Raw genomic sequence first — 25,297 nt, 5'->3', positions numbered from 1 at the left:
TATGAACTTACATGTATGAATGGCTTCCTCTCTTGTGGGAACCAGAGGAAATTGTCATCATTTGACATCGCCTGGGAGTAGCTACGGCTTAAATTCCCATTTCAAATTTTGGAACACACATCTGCATAAAATGTATAACCTACTGACAGTTGAAATTAAACCATTAAGCAGAATCCCCTAGCCAGAAGAGAGGAGAGAGAGAGAGAGAAAGAGAGAGAGGAGGGAGAGAGAGCGAGACAAACACAGAGACAGAGAGAGAGAGAGAGGAGAAGAAGAGAAGGTAAAAGAAGAGAAGAGAGGAAATCTGGCCCTTGTGAGAAAATACGAGAAGCAAAGGGGAGGCTCTAAGATTTTCCTGGAAGATACACAGGGAAGCTCTGTGTGTTGGCTGCAAGGCAGTGCATTTTCTTTGCCTACCTAGACAGTGCCTAAAGAATCAGCATACCAACAGGCCAGAAGAAATGCATGAGCATTGTCAATTTTTTAAAAAAACGGTGACTAAGAAAAGGTAGAGTTGAAAGAAGGTACTATCAAAATGAACATGAAAATGATACTTTGCTCTCCAATATAACCTAAAGCAAAGTGTTTGAAACTTTCATTTTGAGATTTCCTAGCAGGAAAGAATTGCAACAAGTTCTGACAAGACACCCATCTTTCCCAGAGGGCACGATACCTGTCCTGTGTCCTCCTGGGAATTTCCCTTCGGGGACAGATCTGCTTAGGGAACATGTGGAGATGTGTCGGGGAAGTCAGCCCTTTCTGCTCTTCTGCTAATGCGACCTCCTAAGAAATGTAGAGATGCCTACACATGTGTTCCAAAGACACAGAGCCTTGACACCCTGTTTCGCCTGTCAGGGAGTACCTTTCTGAACTCCTTGGAAAGGCCTGGGTTATAAGAAGAAACAAAATTTGCACCCCATTGGGAAGTGTGTGTTTCAGGATGATGAAGGAGGCTGTGCTGGTTGTCAGTCAGCCAGTATTTATTTACAGTTTAAGCATTTTGTATGGTATGGAAGAATTTATGATACTGATACAGAGTATTAGCCTCTGATACAGAGATGCTATATATGTGTGTGACTTTTTTTCTGAATCAGCATTTTATAACTAAAATAAACAATCATAGAAATAATTATATATGGTAATACAATTATATAAAACCTCAAATATTCTGCAATATGAAAAATATATGCAAAAATTATGTAGGTACTCATACAGTGAGTTCTGCAAGTATTATTTTCAAGACTTTTAAAATCAACTGATAATCACCATTATTGTAATAAATATAGGTAGATTCCACAATATTAGACATAAACAGCAAACACAAATGAATATTTTACATTGCTGTATTACATATTCTGATCCAATCTAGCAGAAGGCTATGGAACTGTCTTGTATAAAAATGCCCCTCTCTTTATATGATCGAGCATGAAAACATTAAAAGCCTGCTGTAAAGCTTTAGGATCTTTGAAGAGGGGAGGGGAAATCAGCTTTAAACAGTTTTCTAAGGTACGGTGTTCATTACATACTGGGGAAAGGATCATAAAATATATAGACATGTTGAAATAAAATAAGAATCCAGTTTGGAACTATGCCTGTTTGTAAGACCATATTTCAAAAATATAAGAGTAAATGGTTTCTATCTGAATTAAACTTTAAAAAATTGAGAATATTTTTGTCAACAACTGTCATATTTTGTTATACCTCAATTTTGAAAAATTTCTGAATGTGTGTGATAAAAGATTGATGAATTCTAATACCTAAACTGATTATTGCTAGGCCTCAAGCATCAAAATGCCTGACATGATAACTTTTTTTTTCATTTGTAAAAGATTATGCAGTTTAATATTTGGGGCTATTAAAATAAGCCCACAATACATCTGCATTTTAACAGTAGACAACAATATTTTTCTTATTGATGTATCAGAAGTACAGTTATTTCTTAATAAAAGTATGGTTGCTAGACAGACTGCAGGCAGTATTTTTGAAAAAAAAAAAAAAAAAAAGAAGTCAGTGACCAGGCCCTTCATGGGTTAAACCCTTAAATGAATGACCTCACCTGATGAGGTGCAGTATCGTGTTTTAAAGCAGTCAATTTGTTCTGCAATGTTCTGGAAATACACGCGAGCTTCTGTTACAGTGCAAGGAGCCAAGGTACACGTATGTGCAGACACTCACCCACACACGTCCCTCGGTGTCTTCTCAGCAAAGCTTCCTACTGCATTGTGTTTCATTACCATTTCTCCTGGTTTTAACCCCAGAGCATATTCTAGTTTAAAATTATTGCTAAAAGAAGAGCCAGGCCTTCAGACAAACAGAATGATGAAGAATCAGATTTATTATATGTAATATAGTTTTGCTAGTATCCTGGCATCTCTGTTTTTACACACACACACACACACACACACACACACACACATGCATACATTCCTGACATCATCTTTTCCTGAGCTGTGGGATTTTCAGTTCTACTGCATCCGCTTTCATGGGGCCTGAGGGTCATGGAGATTAGAGAGGGTGGGGTGCTGGGAGTAAGAAGGTGCTCATTAAAGAGAAGATGAGTATGCAGCACCTTTGAGCTTCATCCATTCACTTGATAGGAAATGACAGAGCACACGCTTGCTATTTTATTTAATTAGAAGCAGACCTTTGTAAATACAAATGCACCTTAAGGACTTCAAAGGTGATTTTTATTTAATTCACATAAATGTATGTAAGGAGGAAATGTTATCAGGTGAACAATTTCAGGGCTGCCTCCACTTCCCTTTCTCCCCCATCTTTATTAAGCAGATTAAAAAGCTATCCATAATCTCAGGGTTCACCTAAATTCCGAGGCCTTTTAACTTAAGCTGCATGCCCCTCCAAGATGCCCTCTGTAGGAAAACAAAATGCCACGCAGACCTTCAATAAATGCCAGTGGATCGTTCTCCACTTTTTGACTCTCTCCTTTGTCATTTTGGTGTGACCACGATTTGCTGCCTCGGGGGATCATTGAGTCACGGGGGGCAGAACCAGCGCAATACAGCATTCTGGTAGGGGAACTAATTTTGACTAAAATATTTGCCAATTCTAATCCCCAATTCCTGGACCTCCGGGTAGCTGGCAAGGTATTTTATGTTAGATGTGTCTGGAGTAAGGTGCACGGAGTATTTCAACAAGAGACTCAATTCAATGCGTATTAAAACTTGATTGAGAGAGGGAGAGAGGTCATTTTATAAAGAAAGACCTGTGAACACTGTAGATTGGAAATTTACGTTTGCAAAATAAAAGGATGGGTTTATCAAGTGGGTGCATTTACAAAATGCGGCATCCAGGTTTCGTAAAATTAGCTGAATTGTACGGGTAAGATTATGAATGTGGCTCATAAATAATTAATAGGTAGTGAAAAAGAATGTATTTTGCATTAGGCAGTGCATTCAATAGTATTTCGGAAATGAGCACTTCGATTTCCTCGGTTTCCATGCGTGGCCCACCTCTCCAGAGCAGGGCAGGCACCCAGGGGTGTGCCCACACTAACAAGCGCGTGTGGGCATTTTCTTGGCTGCTGCGCTGAAGTGCACGCGGGGCCTTGGTGCCCGCACCCTCAGCCTGGGAGATAGGGAGGTGGTGCTACCTGCAGGCCGATTGTGTCCCCGCCATAGGACACTAGTGGGCGGCAAACCTCACAAGACTCTTGCAGCCAGCCTTCAGCAGAGCCAGCAAACCCAGCCGCCACCGAGGGAGGACTGCTCCATGCAGATGGTCAGGGGCTTTCTTCTGAAGACGCCTCCCCCACGATCTCTCAAGTTCACTGCGCCCAAACTCCGGCGTCGTAGAGTTTGTCTAACAGGAACCGGGCAAAGGCAACCGCAGGTCAGGCGAGGTCCAGCAGCCTTTGTTTTCAACTGCACAGCGGAGGACCGTATTCACAGCAATATCTAGAAACCTAGAAGGTGCCCAGAAAGGAAACACAGGTGTTGCAGCTGGTAGCGGGCCCGCAGAAGGATGCATTTGCACCCCCTTTCCAAAGCCGCGAGGGAACCCCGGCGTGGCGCGCGCCTCGGAGGTGGCAGCTCCTTGAGCAGCTCCGCGCCTGATTGGCTGACCTTCCAATGTCATTCCAGGAGCCGCCGCTTCTCCTGCTGATGGTGACAGGGGTGATGCTGACGTGCCCGCTCCTCCGCAGTCCGTCAATCTCCGCAGGCAAGGCTCCGGGACCGGGAGCCCCCTTCCCTCTCCCCCAGGCCCACTGGAAAACACCTGTTCCCCTGGACTGGGGGGTTAACTCTTCATGTTCCAAAGACCTGGGCACAAAAATGCTCATCTTATCTCTCCGTGCCCCTCCCCCCAACTATATTTATGTTCTTTTCTTCAATGTTGTGAAAATGCCAGAAAATTCAAAGTTGCATTTCCCTTGCCGAATCTATGGGTTAAGATAAGGCAGTGGGACTGGAAGATTCCAGCAGCCCCACGGAGTATCCACTATGTCGTTCTGAATTCAAAGGGTGGAGCACACGGATGTTTTCTGCAGGTGACGCAAGGTCTGTCAAGGTGGCAGGAGGGAAGCAGGGACAGGATTTTGGTTCAGAGGTCAGACAGCTTCTGACCAGGACGTTCAGAAGGGTTGGGTTTCAGAGATCTGCTCCTGAAAATCAGTTCCCCCCATATTATCCTTTTTCTAAAAATCTTGGCTGTTTCCTTGATGGAGTCTGTGGTAATCGTTACGCCTGCATTTAGGTGATGCTGATTTGGCTAGTGACTGCCTCTCTCACTAGCTAGACAGGAGCCTCCATAGTCTGAAATGCGTGCGAAGCCTGAGCGTGTCCTTAGCACAGAGCAGAGCACATGGTATGGAGTAGTGGAAATAGATGATGTTCCTTACGGAGTGAAAGGAAAAAGTGATAGGCAGAGCCTTTCTCCCCTCCTTAACTCCCGTCCACCCTCCTCCCTCCCGTCCACCTCTCTCTTCTGCCTCTAGCTGATTGGCTCCCCCTCTTAGTTTGCTTTGCTGGACTTGCTCTCCTGGTCCCTATCTTGCATTCTGACTAAACCACTGGACTCTTTTGCTCTACCCACCTTTTTCTGTCGTAGTGACTCAATCACGGTAGAAATGTTTATTTTCCAGAAACGCCTGTGGCTTGGGGCATTTTCTTCTCTTTTCAAAAAGAGATTCATGTTTCGAGTATCTGATGGGACTTCATCACTGTTGCACAACAGCTATATAATTGCTTTAGGTGCTCTTCCTGCCGTGCAGTGGGTCAAGTGTCACAGACAATAATTTCATCCATGTGCTGGACCCCTTGTTCTCAAGTGTACGCTGCTAAATGGCATGATTTAAAATTCCTATACAGTGTTTATTGCCCTGTCGCATTTTGAAAGCCAGCCAGAAACATCAAACCGACATTTAGGTTCCCCGCCCGCTCCGCCACCCCCAGCTCCTGGGAATTCATTTCTTCATCAAAGAGCCATCCAGGACATCAAAACAAAGCTTACTTTCTCAGGCCTTAATTCATCTTTAAAAAGTCATACTACTGTTTTCTTAAGCATCCTATGGATTTATGGGTTTTTTGTCATCTTTATTTCTTATTTTGCAGATTCAAATATGACAGTTGCTATCTTCATCAAAGTAACATGAAAGGATATCTTTTAATCATTGTTAAAGTTGATTTTTGTCCAAATATAAAAATCAAGTTAAGTGTCTTATAGCTTACAATATTTATCAGCTTTTGATTTTTGGACATCTCTATTTGTTCTATGTGATCAACGCTGATTTTTTTAAAATCATGCAACTGGATTAATTTTTGATCTTTAAGCCCCCTGGATTATGTAAATACATATTATGGTTTAACAGAGAGGGATGAATGGGATTGAGAAGATATATGTCAAGATATGAAGAAGGAAAGAGGCTACTACACAGAGAGATAGAATGACAGGGATTAATGAATCTTGCCTGTATCCCTAGTTATTTTTTTTACTGAGAAGACAGTGAGTAAGATTTAAGAGTGAGCAAGCAGTCCTATTTATGGAAAGCTGTTTTTAAGTGCAGCCGCAAAGACAGTGAAAGAAAGAATTGAAAATGCAAGAGATCACCTCCATACTAAATGCTAGCTTCCCCTAACATCCCAGCTCTGTACAGCATTTTGTAGGAGAAAAAAAAACAAAAAAAAAGCATACCAACCCTTGCAGAAATATTATGAAATCTCTTTGGACTCTCTGCAGAATATTCTAGAAGTGCTCTCAGTCTTTAAGTCTATGTTAGGCTTGGGAAGCTGGGGATGAGAAGGCAATATATATATTATCTGGAAACAGCTTGAGTAGGTCTGAACAAAAGACTGGAGGTGAAGGGAGGACATTGAACTTGCAGCACTGCTACAAATATTTATTCTGCAATAAGCCTTGTCTTTCTTAAAGATGTTTCACGGCAGAATAGTAGGAGGGTGAAATCTGCATACATCTCAGTAATAAAGCAATTACTGAGAGAAGAGTTCAAATTTAGGATCCTGTGATTATCACAAGTCCCTCCATGTTAACCTGTTCTCAAACTCTGGGGTTTTAAATTGCAATATATGAAGTCCTTATTTGTCAGTCTGTGTCGGGCAGACAATATCACCCCAGGCTTTGTGATTGACACAAATGTTATTGGACAAGGGAAAAAGAATGCCACATGCTCTTATAAATGAAATAGTTCTTTACGAGATTCCATATATAAGTGAGATCATGGATTTTGTATGTGTGTGTCTGGCATATATCACTTAGCTAATGTCCCCCAGGTTCCTTAAGTATATACAATTTAGCATAAAAAAAGAAATGAAATAGTCTTCCTTTCTAGGGCTGTATTTGTTACTTATAGCATTCTGGTTTTCCTGGTTCCAAGTGGGCTTTGGGTTTTATTAATAGTAGAATCGTTGAATTTTTATGCAAATACTGCTGATTTACAGGTTGGAAATCTGGACAAAATCAGACCTGCCCTAGAAGATGATGCTGTGGAAAGTGTTTGCCTTTTGTCTTATAAAGAACCATCTATAAAATGGATCATTTTGTCGCTAGTCTCTCCAGACTATGAAATTGGCATTTTGATAAGGTGATGGAAAGAAATTTGAACTATTTAATTACTGATTTTGATTCATACAAGCCTTGACTCTTTTAGTATTAAAATGAAGAAACAGGAAACAGTTTTAAGTCTGATTTTACACAAAATTTACACTTCTTTCACACTGAAAATAAAACAGTAAAAGCCAGCTTATAGTTCTTTCTAAATACCCCAACTTTCTCATTATTGGATGCTTCTGCAAAACAGCAGTATGGTGATACCACTCCCAGTGATGACCTTGATGACCTTAGGGTCCCAAAGTGGCTTCAGCATTATCATGGAGTCACCACAATGATCAGGTAGAAGCTGGTGTTAGGACCAGCGTGAATGGGTCACAGGGGCTGAGGGGAGCTGTTGGGAGGTAGCCCATGCCGTATACTGAAGAGCCATCCATGCCACTTCAGGTGGGTGATTGCAGTGGACTCTCTTACCATTGATTAATCTTCCTAATATTGAATAAAGCATTGATTCTTCTCATAAGCATGAACTGCTGGATGATGGGAACATTTCTGTGATTGTATCATAAGAGAAAGACAAGTAGAAAGATAATTAGAACTGCTGCAATTCTATGTATATTTTAATTTAATTTATTTTTTTAAATACAAAAGACAGCTATATTTCCTATATAATAAGGAAACTTCTTACTTTAAGGAAATATACTTTCTCACGAGAGAAACTCAAGATTCAATTCTTTTCACAGTAGCCCCGCTGTGGTGTGATTTGATCTTGGGTTCCATAGAGATACAGAAAATCCAAGTCCCAGTCTGCTTAATTGCCATGTTTATTTTTTAATCTCGGCTGTAGAGCATTTTTAATAACTGATATGTAGCTTTCAGGGTAGAAATAACAATGCTTTGGAATATTACCTGTGAGACTTTAGGAATGAGCTGAAGACACCCAACAATGACAACAATGGCCTCTACCAGCAAAACGGGAACCATGGCTACTTTATCACTCCTGCCGGATCTAGTTCTTGTCAGTTCCTGCAAAGGCTAGTCATTTGTCTATTTCGTTGGCTAGTGAAAAGGAAATGCACAAGAAATGTGGAATGCTGTCTAACAGACAGAATCCTCCCTTCACAAGTTGTTTAAGTTGGCAGCCCAAGTTAGCAACCTCTATCCAGGTCCTTAACGTGATAGCAGAATGTGGGTAGGATGGTTAATTACCAGATGTGTCTGTTATGACTCACCCAAATCAATAGCTATTAAATCCTTGGTGGCTACTGTTTTAGAATAGGCTTGATTGAATATTTGTATAGAAATCTGGGTAGAAAAATGTGGACCTCGAGGTGATCTAGGTATTTGTTTTGGGCAAGGAACTCTCATCAGTGGTTGGTTTATTTGTGTCTTGGGGGATCTCACATCATCAGCCTTTATTAATCACAGGCACGAGAGGCCCCACATTCTCCCCCATACCTCTACCACCCCATTGCTGAGGATGGGAGGGTAAGAATATAGAATATGCTGTAGGCTTCTGTGGGATTAGATGCTTAGAGGCAGCAGAGGCAAATGTTCATGGGAACACTGAATATGGAGGAAGAGGCTGTGCCAGCCCCATAGCCACACATCCCCTCCACCCTTACATCAGGGTAAGAGGTAGACCACAGTCTGTTGACACTTCAAGCTGAACATTAGTTAGTATCCTTCTATCTGGGCCTTCCCAGGTAAGGATCGAGGACATTGGTTCTCAACACCCCGGTGTTCTGGGTCAGGGAGAACAGAGAAAGGAGATGTGGAAGTTTCGTGAAATGCATTTCCTCTCATTAGCCTCCTGTTGGAAATTCTGATGCCAGCATTGTGGGGAATGGGCTGTAGTTTGGAAAGCTCCCCAGGTGTTTCTAATCCCATGTGACTTTGTCTTGTTTTTCCCACCACCACTGGGGTCTCCCAAGTTATGGTTTCCATGTTTGTTATGTCGTCTTCCAGCTCTGATACCAGAGAGTCTGATTCTGTAGACTTGGTGTATGCACGGCCTGTGAATTTGCATTATTAACGCATGCCTTTGCCTGTTCTGATCCACGTGAACCATAATTCACCTTTGCAAAACACACACTTGCAAAGAAGCTACCCAAACAGTAGCTAGGAAGTTGATCCAGTAAAGTTCCAAGTACATCTCGATGAACTGTTGGAGAACTCTGTATTGGGCAGTAATTTATTGGGAATGTCTGTATACAGGGTTAGGTCTTCACTGACCACCATAAGAATTTGGGCATCTTTCGGGATAATTCGTGCTGGGGTTTAGTAACAAGAAAGATTCTGAGTAGAGGGGTATGTAGATCCTGCCAGAGGCACTCCCAATGTGGATGCTAGCAGCTTACGAATCATCTGTGTGTATTAATAACTATCTCTTTGTGCCATTTTTTCTTCCTGTTTTAGCGTATTTGATATTCAGATTTATAAATGCTTGTGCTTTGCTGATGGTCTTGATTCCATTGTATTTCTCACATTGGTCCCTTCTTCGATAGCAGCTGGAGTCCCAGCAGAGAAGCCCTTTGAAACCTACCTGTAACCATGAAGCTCCAAGCAAGAGATCCATAGTGGGAAACCATTTGGGTAACTCTACTGAACAAGCTTAAGAGATGAGCTAGAATGGGGTGAGACAGGGCAGGAGAGTGGATCTGTTTGCAGCTAGAGGTTTTGCTTTGATGCCGCCTTGGGATGCTGCACATGCCTTTGTCCAGGGCACAAGCTCATTCCAGAGCCAGATCTGAAGGGCTTTGGGTCATTTGCTCTGTTGGATTTTCTTGGCTTTCTTTTAGGTAAATAATCACAAGTTGACTGTATTTACCATACAAAGTATATGTCATTATCCTAAGTTGTCAGAAAAAAGAGAGAAACTGGCATATAAGGGCATATATGCATTTTAAACCTTGTTACATATATGACAAAATAGAGGGCAGTTATTGGTGGCAGATTAATTTTTTCAAAACATCGTGTCCTTGATTTTGGCACTAAAATAGACTCAAATGTGTGCTGGAGAGAGGCCTAAATTCAGAACCTTAAAAATACCTTTTTGTGTCCTGAGATCTTATTTTAGATAATATTAAAAATAACTTTCCCTCCTAGGCATCTTAAACAAGTTTGATGTTATAATCCTTTGGTGATTTTATTGTGATTCACTATAGAAATTTCCTTTTTGAGTGGCTGTTTTGAAATTTAGCTTTAGAAGGAAATGGTATAAAAGCCATTGTAGGCTGAATAAATGTGAATTCTGCTTACTCATCACTACAGGAATTAGGGTAGACTGTTTCTTTACAATAATACTTTCCTATACTCATGTTCCTTTAAAAGGGGGTGGGGGCATTATATTAAGAAGTCACAAGCTCTGACAGGGGAATTGCAGAAGAAGATTTCAGTTTAAAATAGCTCACAATTCCTCTCTGATTTGGAGTTTTCACAACCTACATGGTATAGCACAGACTGTTCTCTTTTAAATTTTGTAGTAGAGTAGGTCAATCTTTTCCCATCTTTCTGCCACGGAAAGGGCATAAATATTTCCATCATCAGATTTAATAACCTGTGTTAGACTCATGAGTAATTGTAAATGGTGAAACACTTTCTTTATAAAAAAATAAAAATGAGAGATAATATGACTCAGTATTATTATTAGAACAAATCACCTTAACCCATAGAAAATATTTCTTTCCTACAGCAATAAGTGTTGAGTATTTTTCCCTGGGGTCTCTAGCATCTCTTGATAAGAGTGAATATTATTAGGTCCAGCCTGACTGGTGGCCAAGGCAGGTTAAGGTTGTGCGATTAATCGACTGTAGTGGAGATACATTTGCAAGAAATGGAGGAGCAGTCGGCATTTCGCCTCTCTCCATCTTGTTCACCTTTCTCTCTCCCTCTTTAGAAACTGGGAGCAAATATTAGAGCTTACATGTGCTCAGTGAGAGTGGAGGGAGAAAGCTGTATTTTCCTGGGGGGTCTGGAGGCCGTCTCTGGGTTTATTCATTTTCAAAGTCACTGGTGGTTTGCTGTCTCCTGGGTAGGTGGAAGACTGCTGTGACCTCTTGCGTGCTCAGGGCACACTGAAGTCTAGAAGCAAGGGTTAGAGTTCTCTGAGCCTGTGAGTGTCCCTATTCAAAGGTGCTCCTGGAAGTGTCTCCCTAAAGGTCTTTGATGGAGGAGGCTGGTATTTAATTATTTTTTTCTGAAGTGCACAGGCATAGGCATTATGGGTTATTGTAAAGCTCTAAATAGAGCCATGAGAAATAAGGTAAATCCATGGAACTGGGCAACTATTATTATTATTATTATTATTATTATTATTATTTTGGAGACAGAGTCTCACTCTGTCGCCCAGGCTGGAGTGCAGTGGCGCGATCTCGGCTCACTGCAAGCTCAGCCTCCCGGGTTCATGCCATTCTCCTGCCTCAGCCTGGTGAGTAGCTGGGACTACAGGCACCCGCCACCATGCCCGGCTAATTTTTGTATTTTTAGTAGAGACGGGGTTTCACCATGTTAGCCAGGATGGTCTTGATCTCCTGACCGCGTGATCCGCCCGCCTCGGCATCCCAAACTGGGCAACTATTATTTTAGGCTCATTATTTTTTGGCAGATGGAAATAAAAAGACTCCTCCCCTATTTTTATGACTTGGTTACTTTTAAAAGAAGTATGCACCGGACAAGCTGTGTTCTTCAGTGTTTCTTAACGGAGGGCAATTTTGCACCCACAGAGGACAGTGAGCAATGTCTGGAGACATTTTTGGTTGTCACACATCTGGTTGGGGGTTGCTACTGGCATCTGGAGGGGACACACTAGAAGATGCTCAACACCCTGCAATGCACAGGACAGCTCCCCATGACAAAGAATGATCCAGTTCAACATATTCATTGTGCCAAGGTTGAGAACACAGACTTAAATAGCTCAGAGTCTAGTTACCGAAACATCAGTACTGCGTTTTTTCCATGGATTTTAGAGTGGTCCTGGAGAGAGAGGAGAAAGGAAAATGTCATGAATCTCAGTTGCAATTCCTTTGGCTGCTAAAACCATAGCTGGTGATGCTTGTCATTGATTAACTTTATTTGCTATTTTCTTTCTTTTCTTATGAAGAAAGGGAAGCCAAATCTGTGTTCCCTCTTTTGTCATTAAGAACATGGATGCTCAGGGTGTTCCTGGGTTCCTCCAGCCATTTCTCCCTCAAGCAATTATGCTAATTAGTGTTTGATCAGATGATTAAATTATAATGTGATTAATCCTGTGTGCTAACCGCTCTGAATGCATTTTCTCTCGCCTGGTTGCCCTGTGCCTGAAGCACCCTTTTCTGCGGCTGGCGGAGGCCTGTTTTTCCTGTGGATGTGGCTTTCTGTTTTCAAAGCACTGCAAATTCTCTTTGTTGCCTGGTAAAAGGGAGAGGGGATATTTTTGTAACCTGTTCTCTCAGGCAAAGGCTGGACTGGAGAGACCTCTGGGAAATATTGAAACCCTAGCTAGAAAGCACTAATGATTTGAAGATACTAGATGTGGAGAAACGCTTGAAGAGGAGAGAGCGTCTGTGTGCAGAGACAGCTGTAGTGGCTCCAAAGTCCATGAAATCTTTTTCTCTGAGAGACTTTTCGCTGTTTGCCTTCCTTTCCCTTCTGAGTGTCGCCTGAGTCTCTGCCTCTTGTGTATGTGGTGGCCCCGGGAGGGGTGTTCTCGGTTTATTTTAGGTTTATATTTCCTTAAAAAGGCATGCCATCATTTGGTTTTGTTTTCTGATAACACGGTTTAGGTTTGCTCTCGCATGCCGTGTACTTTAGACTGGGTGATTTTTTGAGGTTCGTTAACTTAAAATGTTGATGAAATGCTTCCTAATGTAAGAAAATTGGGACTGCGTAGGAAAGAATGTGAGTAGAAAATATCGATGGTGGTGTTGTCATTGATGGGCTTCTTCTCTAAGGCTGCAGGTTACCATGGCTCATTGTGTAGTTTGATGAGCGTAGCAGTGATTGAATTTTTCCTTGCACCCTATCACTTTTTCTCCCTTTATATTAGCATAATGGGGTAGTCTGGATACAAGAAATAGGAGCATGTAGAATATGTGTAGTTTTTTAAATCAAAATTTGCCTGTGTTTTGATCTGGCTGGAAACGATAGCCTCTTGCGTTCAAGAGCAGGTCACACGATGATACCATATATCACCATTCCAGCTTCCCGCATCCTAAGAACCCCTGGGCCACAAGAATTACTCATAGAGAGAGTAAATATCTGCATAGATTGTCACATACCCCTTCGAATATTGTGTAATCTCCTTCATAGAAATGAAAATCTCTTGGTTTGCTTTGAAGAAAGAAATCCTCCTTGTAATTATTTCCCTAAAAAAGAATGAGGGTAAAAGGAGACTCATATGTATTGGGCATCTAAAGTGTGTGGACACTTGAGTGACCATATGATTCGTACTCATTATGTTTATTAGCTACAATAGTAATGATCACAAAAACAATAGCTTGAATTTATGATTTATTACTAGATGTGAGTATTGTTATTATACCCATCGTAAAGAAGGCGTGGTTAGACAACGTGCTCATGGTCACACAACTGTTGAATGACAGAATGAGGACTACGCCTCTGTTCCTTCTCAGTCAAATGGGTATTTTTAATTTCAGTTTTACAGATTGCGAAACCAGGGTTTGGAAATGTTGACTATCAGGCCCTGGTCAGGTGGCAACTGTGATTTGAGAATAGCACTTTGAGCCCAGGTTGTCTGGTGTCACAGTCTTTAAATCTTCTCCCAAATCAAGCCACATTCATTCATTTGAAGTTTTCAAGCTGAAAATGATTATGTTAAATTTTCTTTAAAGAGTTGTTTTGGGAAAGTGAAAGATCGGTTTTTAAAAATCGGTGTATAAATGGAAAATTCATTTACTTTTCCTTGTCAGCCATTTCGCTTACTTAAGTTAGATAAGTAAGAGACAGGTTAATTAACTCTTACCCACTTCAGGGGTGCAACTATTTCATGAGATTGCATTCTGTTGGGAAGAGTAAAATTGGAGACCAGATGACAGTTATATTACATTCATATTACAGGATAGAATCTTTCCCCAACTCTCAAATTTAAATCATGCATCTGTTTTTAAGTACACTCTATTTCATTTGTCCTGAACTGACTACCAATTTTCTCAATGCCAAAATATCAGAATCAAAATAGTTTTGAAATTGCTAATTGGAGGCTGAAATTGTGAGTTTTGTATCAGTTTGAGCTTTTCTGAAAAAACACCCAAATTAGTTTTGTTAGTAAGAGTCTGAATCTTATTGAAGCTGAATCATTTTACTGGAAGTGTCCGTGGGACATGCTTCTTAAAGAGTTTAGAAAATACTGCCTAGACATTTCAGCTTGACTGAAAGCTCTTGTAATAAATAAGAATAAGCTATGCCTGTGTGTGCCTGTGTGTGTGTGCATACCTGTGCCACACTATGGTGATATTCTTATTACTCCCTCACACTGAGTTAAGGTTCAAGCCAGCTACTCATATGTGATATATGTCTTCTGAGAAAGGACATTTGCCTTCTGTGGAGTGTGTCCATTGTCCAAATGTGATGAAAATAGACCAGTTCTCTCAGAGCTCAGAGCTTCCCTCGGCTGCTGGCTGCAAGGTGGTGGAACTCGGTTTATTGCCTGGTTGGCCCCTCTGCAGGATACACACTGCGTGGTGCTGGTTGGAATACTGTTTAATGAAGTCACCATCTGGGTCCACTGGTTGGTCCCCTGTCGTGACAATTGCCTTCATCCTGTCCAATCAGCCACCTCACAAACCTTGGCCAGGGATCCCATGGAGAGTCTGACTACAGAGAAATTTAAAGATATTTGGCTTCTTGTCTGTGGCCTAAGCAGCCTGAATTTCATACTACGGTAATACTGACAGAATCACCTGTTTATGGAGTGGTGGATGAACCTATTTATAATAATTGCTAATATTCATTGAGCTCTTATTGTGTGCCAGAAACTGTGCTAAGTGCTTTTTTTTACCATCCCATTTAATTGACAAACAAGTCTTTGAGGTGCCTGTTGGTATTATTTCCACTTTACACTTACGGAAATTCAAGACTTACAAAGGTGAATGCCTTTCCTAGAGAAGGCATACATTGAGCCGGGGTGGAAGCAGGATTTGAACCTGGGCAGTCTAATTCCAGAACTCCTGCACTTGACTTCCAGGCTGTCTTCCTGGATGAATGAGCCCCAGATAGGTCAGCTGGTTTCCGAGTGCACATACTATTTAGAGTGGTGATATAGCTTGGATATTTTTCCCTGCCCAAATCTCATGTCCAGTTGTAATTCCCAGTGCTGGAGGTGGGGCCTGGTGGGAGACGTTTGGATCATGGCTTGGCGCCATCCATTAGGAGGGATCCTTCATGGCTTGGCGCTGTTTTCATGATAGGGAGTTCTCTTAAGATCTGGTCATCTAAAAGTGTGTGGCACCTCCCCCACCTACTCCCTGTCTCTCTTGTTCCTGCTTTCACCCTATGACCTGCCTACTCCCCTCTCACCTTCCCTCATGAGTGTAAGCTTCTTGAGGCTTTCTTAGAAGCTGAGTAGATGCCAGCACCAGGCTTCCTGTAAAGCCTGCAGAACTGTGAGCCAATGAAACCTCCTTTCTTTATAAATTACCCAGTCTCTAGTATTTCTTTATAGCAATGCAAGAATGACCTAACACAAATGGCCATGCTTATCTGGAAAACTGGAAATGTAAGTTATGTGGAGAGTTAAGAGGAGCCAGATAGCAAACATGGCTTTCTTAAGCTTTTCTGAAGGAAGATGTGGGAAAAAATGTGGCAATATGAGAACAATTTGGGAGTCTCAGGGTTGGTTTGTTTTCATCCCAGCATTTCTGGAATCTCAGCTCATTCCTGAGATGAGAGGCTCAGTCACGAAAACATTGCCAAGCACTTGTGGCCTCTCCCATGCAACTAAGCACCTGGTCATCCCCACTTCCCAACATGCAGCATGTGTCACCCATCTTTTCATATCCATTTCTATGGTATTTGGATTAAAAATTAAACCCTCCAAATTTCAGCGGACAACACTAGGTGACCACCACCTGTCTGTAGTGATCTCGATACCATCACGGATCTATCTCTTGACAGCTGACTCCAACGCCAACTTGCTTTTCCTCTGACCTGTTTCACCAGGCGCTCACACCTACTCACCCATGTCTCAGAGACTATAGACTTTGTGATATACCTGATTATACTGCCCTAGCCTATCTGCCATTGCATCAGAGCAGCTGCACTTGACCAAGGAGCTCTCGCTGCACACACTGTGCTCTGACTGGTCTCATTACGCATGACCACAAACCTCGAGTGGGCTCTTAGCTCTGCCCTCAATCTCACCTCACTGCCCTAGTTGATTTCTGTGTCTGTGGGAAGACTACTTCACACATTTCTCACCTCCCCAAACCTCAAACTCCCCTTCCTTTCCCAGACTCTGAGTCGATAACCTCATATGATTTACTGAGAAAACACAAGAATCAAGTGAATACTTGGACTATTCCCTGCTCTCCAATACACACCCACACACTCAATTTTTCATGTGATCAGCGTCCACTCCTGTTTTTATTGCCTCCCTTTCACCCCACTGATGATGGGGGATTCAGTTATAGGGGTGGTTGAACACATGACCCTGGGCAGATAAAATTGACAGCAGTGTTGCATTCAAGTATTCCCACAGCCCAGGGGAGTAGGACAGGGCAGGCCATACAGAGTGAACTAGCAGGGGCTGCGGGAAGCAGGCCTTGTAGTAACAAGAAGGGATGGTGGCCGGGTGTGCACACCTGTAATTCCAGCACTTCAGGAGGCCAAGGCGGGTGGATCACCTGAGGTCAGGAGTTTGAGACCAGCCTGGCCAACATGGTGAAACCCCATCTATACTAAAAAACTACAAAAATTAGCTAGGTGTGGTGGCATGTGCCTGTAGTCCCAGCTACTTGGGAGGCTGAGGCTGGAGAATCGCTTGAGCTCAGAAGGCAGAGGTTGCAGTAAGCTGAGATTGTGCCACTGCACCCCAGCCTGGGTGACAGAGTGAGACTCTGTCTCAAAAAAAAAAAAAAAGAGGGTGGGGTGTCCCCTGGTTCCTGAGGGAGGATGTGATTGGCTTATTTGGCTGATTCCACAGGCTGACAGGAAACTGAAGCCCACTACTCATGGATAAGCAGGCCCTGTGCCTGGTCTCTATGAGCGGAGTGCCATTTGGCTAGGGGACTTTATCCATGACAGCTCATGGGTGGGGGAGAACTAGCAGGTAAGCCCTTTGAGGCTCTTCTGGATTTATCCAGTTCACGGCAACACAATATGGAACCTTAATCTCAGGTCCCACACCAGACCCATACACGTAACCTTCCCTACTGTGACCATGGAAGCCCTGGCCTTGCTCCTGTTGAAAGCTGAAACCTCCATTCATGTCCAGAATTCCACATCTCCCATCTGCTTAAAGACTTTGCCCTTGTATTTATTTTTATTTATTTATTTTTATAGAAACAGGGTCTCACTATGTTGCCTGGGCTGTTCTTGAACTCCTGGGCTCAAACAATCCTCCCGCCTCAGCCTCCCAAAGTGCTGCAAATACAGGTGTGAGCCACTGCATCACTCCTGCCCTTGCATTTATCTCACCCTCAACTTCCCCCTCTTCCGGCTCAGCATATCAACACTCTGTTTTCTCTCTGTTATCCCTACCACTGTAAAACATACTAACAACCACCACCTCCCATCTTGTCACCACTTCCTTCTTCCATCCAATTCCTCTGATACTTTTTAATAGTAAAACTACTGGAAAGAATTGAGTATACTAGTGCTTCTCAAACTAACTGTGCTGAAAGATCAGTTTTTCATTTTCCAATCTGTTGCAGATTGATGTGAGGTCCTTACAGTACTTGCCTCAAACACAGCTTGTTGCGCATGCTTCTTACCACATGAGTTGAACGATACGCAAAGTTGTCTGTACCGCCCTTCCTGAGAATGGAGCCCACTGATCACACCCTTGAATGTTGCAGCAACTTCTCAGTTTCTGTGCTTGTCTCGTTGTAGACAAGAAACAAGCAGCTGGTCTGTGCACACTTCGATTAGCGCTGTTTCAACTCACCTGACACTCTCATCTTTCAGTCTCTGTTGAACACACACTGATCAGGGTCTTCTTCACCACTCCATTGAATCTGCTTTTGTCAGTGAGGCTGATGACTTCCACATTTCTAGTCTTCTTTTTCTTTTTATTTTCTTTCTTTCTTTCTTTCTTTTTTTTTTTTTTTTTTGAGACATGGACTGACTCTGTGGCCCAGTCTGGCATGCAGTGGCACAATCACAGTTCACCATGGCCTCAAACTCCTGGGCTCGAGTGATCCTCCCACCTCAGCCTCCTGAATAGCTGGACTACAGGTGCTGCACCACCACGCCCAGCTAATTTTTAATTTTTTTGCAGAGATGGGGGTCTCTTTATGTGCTAAGATTGCAGGCATGAGCTACCACACATGGGCCACGTTTCTAGATTTCCTCATGTTCACTCTCTCAGCAGCTGTGACACAACAGATCACACTTCCCTTCCTGAAACACCTTCACCTGGACCATGCACACCTCACTCTCTGGGTTTCCCTCTGCCTCACTGGCTTCTCCTTCTCAGTGTCCTTGGTGAGCTTCTTCCCTCTAATTAGACTCTAAATGTTGCAGCCCACTCCAGGGATTAATTCTTACCCCTCTCTTCTCCTCTCCTTTCCTCTCTGCTTCCTTTCCCTTCCCTTCCTCTAATTCCTCTCTATATAATTTAATTTACGTCAAGGCATTAAATGCCCTCTATATGCTGATGACTTCCATATTCATATCTCTATCCATGATTTCTTCTCTGAGCTCAAATGCAGATCCTGAAATCCAGCTGCCTACTCAACATCCCTTTACAAAACTCACAGGTATCTCAACATTTAAACTCTCTGAAGGAGAACTTCTGGATTTTTCTCCCTGTAACCACTTCTATCTCACATTTTGGTCATTCAAATTGAGCATCACTCGTCCCTCACTGCACAGAACAGAAATCTCAGAGTCATCCTCGCTTCCTCTCTGTCCTTCACATCTTGTATTCAAACCACCAGCATGTCCTAGTGATGCTACTTTAAGAATCTGACCATTTCTTCTACCTTTAAATTCCTTCAAGCTGCGTTCTCCTTTTTGCCTGGACTATTATGATAATCTGCCAACTCACAGCTGAATTTCCACCCAGTAGCCAAGGGATTTCCTCAAAATATAAAGCAGATTACATCACTCCTCTTTCCAAAGCCTCTCCCTTCATCCCCAAAATAAATACAGCATTGCCTACACCTAAAACCCCTTCCATGGCCTGGCTTGGGCTGGCCCACCACACCCCCTCCACAGAGCCATGCTGGCCACCTGGATGTTTCTACAGCTTGCTGAGCTGGTCCTCTCCTCAGCAGCCCTGCACTGGCTGCGTGTTCTGCCTGGAATGCTCTACCCTGGCCTTTTCCCGCCCCACTTCTTCACTTCCTTCAGTTCTCTGTCCAAATATCACTACCTAAGAGAGGCCTCCCCGACCACCTGATCTAAAACAAAGCAGCCTCCTTGATTGCTCAGTTTCTCCTTGCCATGCTTCAGGTTTCTTTGTGGAAGTCAGAGTACTTAAAATCATATACTTAGAAGTTTGTCATCTGTCTCTCCCAACTGGGGAAGCCCACATTTGTCTACTGTGCTCACCTAGAAGAGTGACTAACAGGCTGCAGGTGCCCAGTAAGTAGTTACTGATTGAATAATTAAACCAATGAATGTTGTTTAAAGCAATGTATAGCTCTTAGGGACTGGATGTCATTGCTGTCTCTTCAGTTCTACTTTATTTATTTATATTTCTGATGGAATGACAGTATATCTCTGTGTGACAATAGTTTCTGCATTTGGAAGATCTGCACTTGTATTTTAATTAAAAGATCAACAAGCATTATGCCCTAGAATTCTCAACTCTCACGCACCCATATAAAGATATAACAATAAAACCCCTTACTTACAAAAAAAATCTTTGTTGACTACCCATGTAATTTCTGATATGTTGTATATACTTTGAGGAATACAAAGATATTTGGTTCAAAAAATTTTGAAAATGTTTACTGAGGCCAGGCACGGTGGCTCATGCCTGTAACCCAGCATTTTGGGAGGCTGAGGTGGGCAGATTGCCTAAGGTGGGGAGTTCAAGACCAGCCTGGCCAGCATGGTGAAACCCCGTCTCTACTAAAAATACAAAAATTAGCCGGGCGTGGTGGTAAGTGCCTGTAATTCCAGCTACTCGGGAAGCTGAGGCAGGAGAATCACTTGAACCCGGGAGGCAGAGGTTGCAGTGAGCTGAGATCGTGCCATTGCACTCCAGCCTGGGCAACAGAGCGAGACTCCATCTCAGAAAGAAAGGAAGAAAAAAAGAAGGAAGGAGGGAAGGAAGGAAAGAAAATGTTTACTGAACACCTATATGCACTAAACTGTAACATCCAAGAAAGCAGGGATTTTGTTTTGCCCATTGTAGTATCTTCAGTTCTTAGAACAAGGACTGACACGTAAGTTGCTCCCTCCATATTTGTTGAATAAATAAATGAGAAAAAAACACTATATTAACGACTGTGCAAGAAACAAAACAACTTCCTCTTTTCTGGGTCATGGCAAAGTCTCCAGGACAATAGGACATGCTCACAGCTTCTAAAAGGGTGTACCCAATAATGACCACCATGTCGGACATACAGAGAAAGCTCTGCAGTGTTTATGGAAGCAGAAAACAACTTCTGATTAGCCTATTTAAAAAGGGCTTCAAAGAGAGGGGGATTTAAAAACTTTACTTTTAAGGTTGTGTATGCTTTTGACTGGGAAACGTGGGCAGTGAAAAGATTGGCAGGAGAAAAGAGGAAAATGAGGGAAGTCCCTGGGTGTGGAGGGAGAGACGCTGAATTCTATCAAGCTGCTGTGCAAAGTCATGGTGGAAGACACATCTAAAAATGGGATAGGGGCCGGGCGAGGTGGTGCCTGTAATCCCAGCACTTTGACGGGGCCAAGGCAGGAAGATTGCTTGAGCCCAGGAGTTTGAAACCAGCCTGGAAAACGTGGTGAGACCCAATCTCTACAAAAATATTTTTTAAAATGTAAGCTGGGGATGGTGGCCTGCGCTTGTGGTCCCAGCTACTGAGGAGGCTGAGGTGGGAGAATTGCTTGAGCCTGGAAGGTTGAGGTTGCAGAGAACCATGTTTGTGCCACTGCACTCCAGCCTGGATGACAGAAGCAAGGCCAGCTTCTGTCTCCAAAAAAAAAAAAAAAAAAAATCAGTAATAAAAATGGGATAGGGAGCAGATTGTGGAAAGATTTGAATTCAAATTTAGATGGAATTGAATTGAAGATTCGTGTGTTAAAATGCTCATCTCTATTTGAGCAATCAATGCAGTATTTTGGTTGCCACACATAAGAGACACTGGAGAACAGAGAGAATTGGTGGAAGGGTGGCCAAGCAAAGGCTAATTCCACGGTGCCGGAGTGAGATGATCTGCCACTAGGACAGTGATGGCGGCTGGGTACTGACCTAGGTGGGAGGCTGAGGGACAGAGGGAGCCCAATGGGGATGATCCAAGCATGACTGCTGATAAGGTTGGGTCTAGATTATCCCCATGGCGGTGTCTCAGAATGTGAGTTTACTGTTAAACTAAAGCTGTGGATAGATTTTATAGCCTTGTGTCTTTAATTACTGCCAATACTGCCTACTTTTTTTTTTTCTTTTGAGACTCTGTGAAATTTGCCTCTCTGCAAACTATGTGCCAGAATGGAGTCATTGACAGGGATTTTATAACACCTGATGAGAATTATTCTATAATTTTATCACAGCATAACCCAAGAGATGCTGAAACCTGACTGCATTGCAATATGTACGAATCAGAGGGCACATCCTGAAGGGCTAATCAGCTTCAATCAACTCATAACTGACAAGTTTAATTTCTTCTGTTTTTTGTATTTCTCTTGAAATTAAAGTATACAAAAATGTAGTATTGACAGTGAATTTGGGTGAGGTTTCACTGTAGCAATCACCATCTATTATTTTACAAATCATTGGGCTCAATTTTGGTTCCTGTTAATATAAAGCTATTTGGGTTCTATAGTAACCAGAAAATGAAGGGTTAAGCACACCTATAAATATTTATATTTTTTGTTATGTAGTATAACTTGGTATCACCCAAATATCCATTTTCCCTCATTCATATCCTGAAAAATTTTAAGTTTAAAAATGTGTTCCATGTTGTGAGTTTCGAAAGCCTTAAACAAGTTGAATTGAGATTTACAGGATTCAACTTAGTGTAACTTTGACCTCAAAATAATTTACAATTCATTTCATATCTCACATCTGCGGCCTCACTTTTTCGTTGAGCAACTTAATGGTTTTTTTTATGGTTTATCTGTTTTTGGCCTCCTTGTCTGTCTTCCTTTCTCTCCTCATCTTGCACACTTACTGACACACACACACACACACACAATGTATGTATGCTAAGATTAAGCATTCTTTCTTTTTTGGGGGGGCGGTGCTGGGGGGCTGGTGTCTCGCTTTGTCACCCTGGCTGGAGTGCAGTGGCGCAATTTCGGCTCACGGCAACTTCTGCCTCCCGGGTTCAAGCAATTCTCCTGTCTCAGCCTCCCAAGTCGCTGGAATTACAAGCATGAACCACGAAGCCCGGCTAATTTTTGTATTTTTAGTAGAGACGGGGTTTCGTCATGTTGGTCAAGCTGGTCTCCAACTCTTGACCTCAAGTGATCCGCCCTCCTCGGCCTCCCAAAGTGCTGAGATTGCAGGCGTGAGCCACTGAGCCATGCCGAAGTGTTATTTCTTATAAGAAGTTTATGTTTAAATTCTTTGCTTTTGTACTTATTGAAAAAGTTATAGTTTTGTACTTATTGAAAAACTGAAAATAAAGAGAAGTAGAGTTTACATATTGTATATACCCATCTCAACGTGATACAGATTGTGAGGAACTGGCACTATCTAAGCAGGCTGATCATGATACAGAGTGTTACTAATGTTATTGATGACCGAAGATGAAACCAGTGTAAACTCACCAATGGGCATTCTTAGAAGGAGAGCATTCATTAACCTGAAAATATTTACTGTGCTTATTTTATGTCCATTGGGAATATGGAATAAGATAAGCACAGTATAAATATGGTTTCTTAGTTGGCCATTTCATTAGGAAATTATGACATAGATAAGTACAAAGTAACAAAGTCTTTTTTTTTAAAAAAAAACAGAGGTAATACACGCTAATAAAACAAGGAGACAAACTGAGTAATCCAATTTAGTTAGATTATAAAATGAGCTCCTGATCATTCAAAAAAGACTTTTTTTTTTTTTTTTTTGAGAAAAGATCTCACTCTGTCACCCAGGCTGGAGTGCAGTGGTGCAATCTTGGCTCGCTGCAACCCCTGCTTCCCGGGTTCAAGTTATTCTCCCACCTCAGCCTCCCGAGTAGCTGGGACTACAGGCATGTTCTACCATGCCCAGCTAATTTTTGTACTTTTAGTAGAGACGGGGTTTCACCATGTTGGCCAGGCTGGTCTCAAACTCCTGACCTCAAGTGATCTGCCTGCCTCAGCCTCCCAAAGTGCTGGGATTACAGGCATGAGCCACTGTGCCCGGTCTTTTTTTTTTTTTTTTTAACTTTTATTTTAAGTTCAGGGATACATGCGCAGATTTGTTACATGGATAAACTTGTGTCTTGGAGGTTTGTTGTACAGATTATTTCATCATCCAGGTATTAAGCCTTGTACACGTTAGTTATTTTTCCTGATCCTCTCCCTCCTCCCACTTTCCACCCTTCAATAGGCCCCAGTGTGTGTTGTTCCTCTCTCTGTGTCCATGTGTTCTCATCATTTAGCTCCCATTTATAAGTGATGACACGTAGTAGGTATTTGGTTTTCTGTTCCTGCACTAGTTTGCTAAGGATAATGGCCTCCAGCTCCAAAGACATGGAACCAACCTAAATGCCCACCAATAATGGACAAGATAAAGAAAAATGTGGTACATATATACCACAGAATACTATGCAGCCATAAAAAGGAACAAGATCATATCCTTTTCAGGGACATGGATGGAGCTAAAAATGTTAAATATAAACATAGAGGAGAGAGGAAGCTTTGTGAACTGTAGTTGGAGAGGGCTTTATGGAAGAGAAGCTGTTGCCACAGAATCCTAGGGAACATGGATCAGTGCTGTCCAGCAGTTTGAGAAGAGGGCTAGGCATTGACAGCACTGCTGTGGGGGGGGGGGGTGTGTGTGTGTCTGTGTCTGTCTGTGTGTCTGTGTGTGTGCGTGTGTGCGTGCATACACATAAATCTAGAGACTGAATGGATCTGAAGGAGGCTGAAGAGCAAACTCCAGGCTGCAGTGAGAAGCTTTCAAGGACTCTCAGAGCAAAGCTGTGTGCAACAGAGCCAAAAGATAAAATGAAAAATATACCGACTCTTAAGTTGTGAAAAGTCAAAAAAGACAATTTAACAAACTCAAAACAGTGAAGATGATTCAAGAAATTAGACTGTGTATATATATATGTGAAGATATATATATCTATATGTGAAGATATATGTGAAGATATGTATATATCTATATATATGTGGAGATCTATATATATGTGAAGATATATATATCTATATATCTATATATATATATCTGCAAAGCCCTCCCCAGCTACAGTTCATACATATATATATATGTCTGCATGTCTGGTTTGGGTACAAAAAACTTGCTGTACTAAATTATTGATAATATATTTTAAGGCAATTTACTAAGTTAAAAGCATAATAAACTATAATCTATTATTGTGCTCTAGAGAAGTTATTGCTTAATGAGGAAATTAAGGTTAACTTTGAAACCTGTGAGGTTCTGATGATTAAGTGGGCATAAATCTTGAATGGAGTTAGGCTCACGGCCACACTGGGTGATTTTTCTAAATTCACTCACTCTTGATTTTTTGTTTTTTTCTTTGAATTTTTACATGGCTATGGAGTTCAACCATAAGATAATTTTTTTCTATAATACATATTTATGACCCTAATTAAAAAATTTTTATTTTACTTTCAGTTCTGGGATACCTGTGCAGAATGTGCAGGTTTGTTACAGAGGTATACATGTGCCATGGTGGTTTGCTGCACTTATCAACCTGTCATCTGGGTTGTAAGCCCCATATGCATTAGGTATTTGTCCTAATGCTCTCCCCCACCTTGCCCCCACTCCCTGACAGGCCCTGGTGTGTGATGT

General features: G+C 42.1%; 1 protein-coding gene across 3 annotated transcripts in view; it reads left to right on the top strand.

The window, feature by feature from the left end:
* DSCAM (DS cell adhesion molecule) overlaps window positions 1–25,297 on the top strand; it is a 939,729-nt gene that overhangs the window by 109,922 nt on the left and 804,510 nt on the right. The gene's annotated exons all lie outside the window — the stretch shown is intronic.

Source organism: Pan troglodytes, chromosome 22 (genome assembly GCF_028858775.2).
Source record: "Pan troglodytes isolate AG18354 chromosome 22, NHGRI_mPanTro3-v2.0_pri, whole genome shotgun sequence".
NCBI lineage: Eukaryota > Metazoa > Chordata > Mammalia > Primates > Hominidae > Pan > Pan troglodytes.
This window is presented reverse-complemented; position numbering and strand designations above follow the sequence as displayed.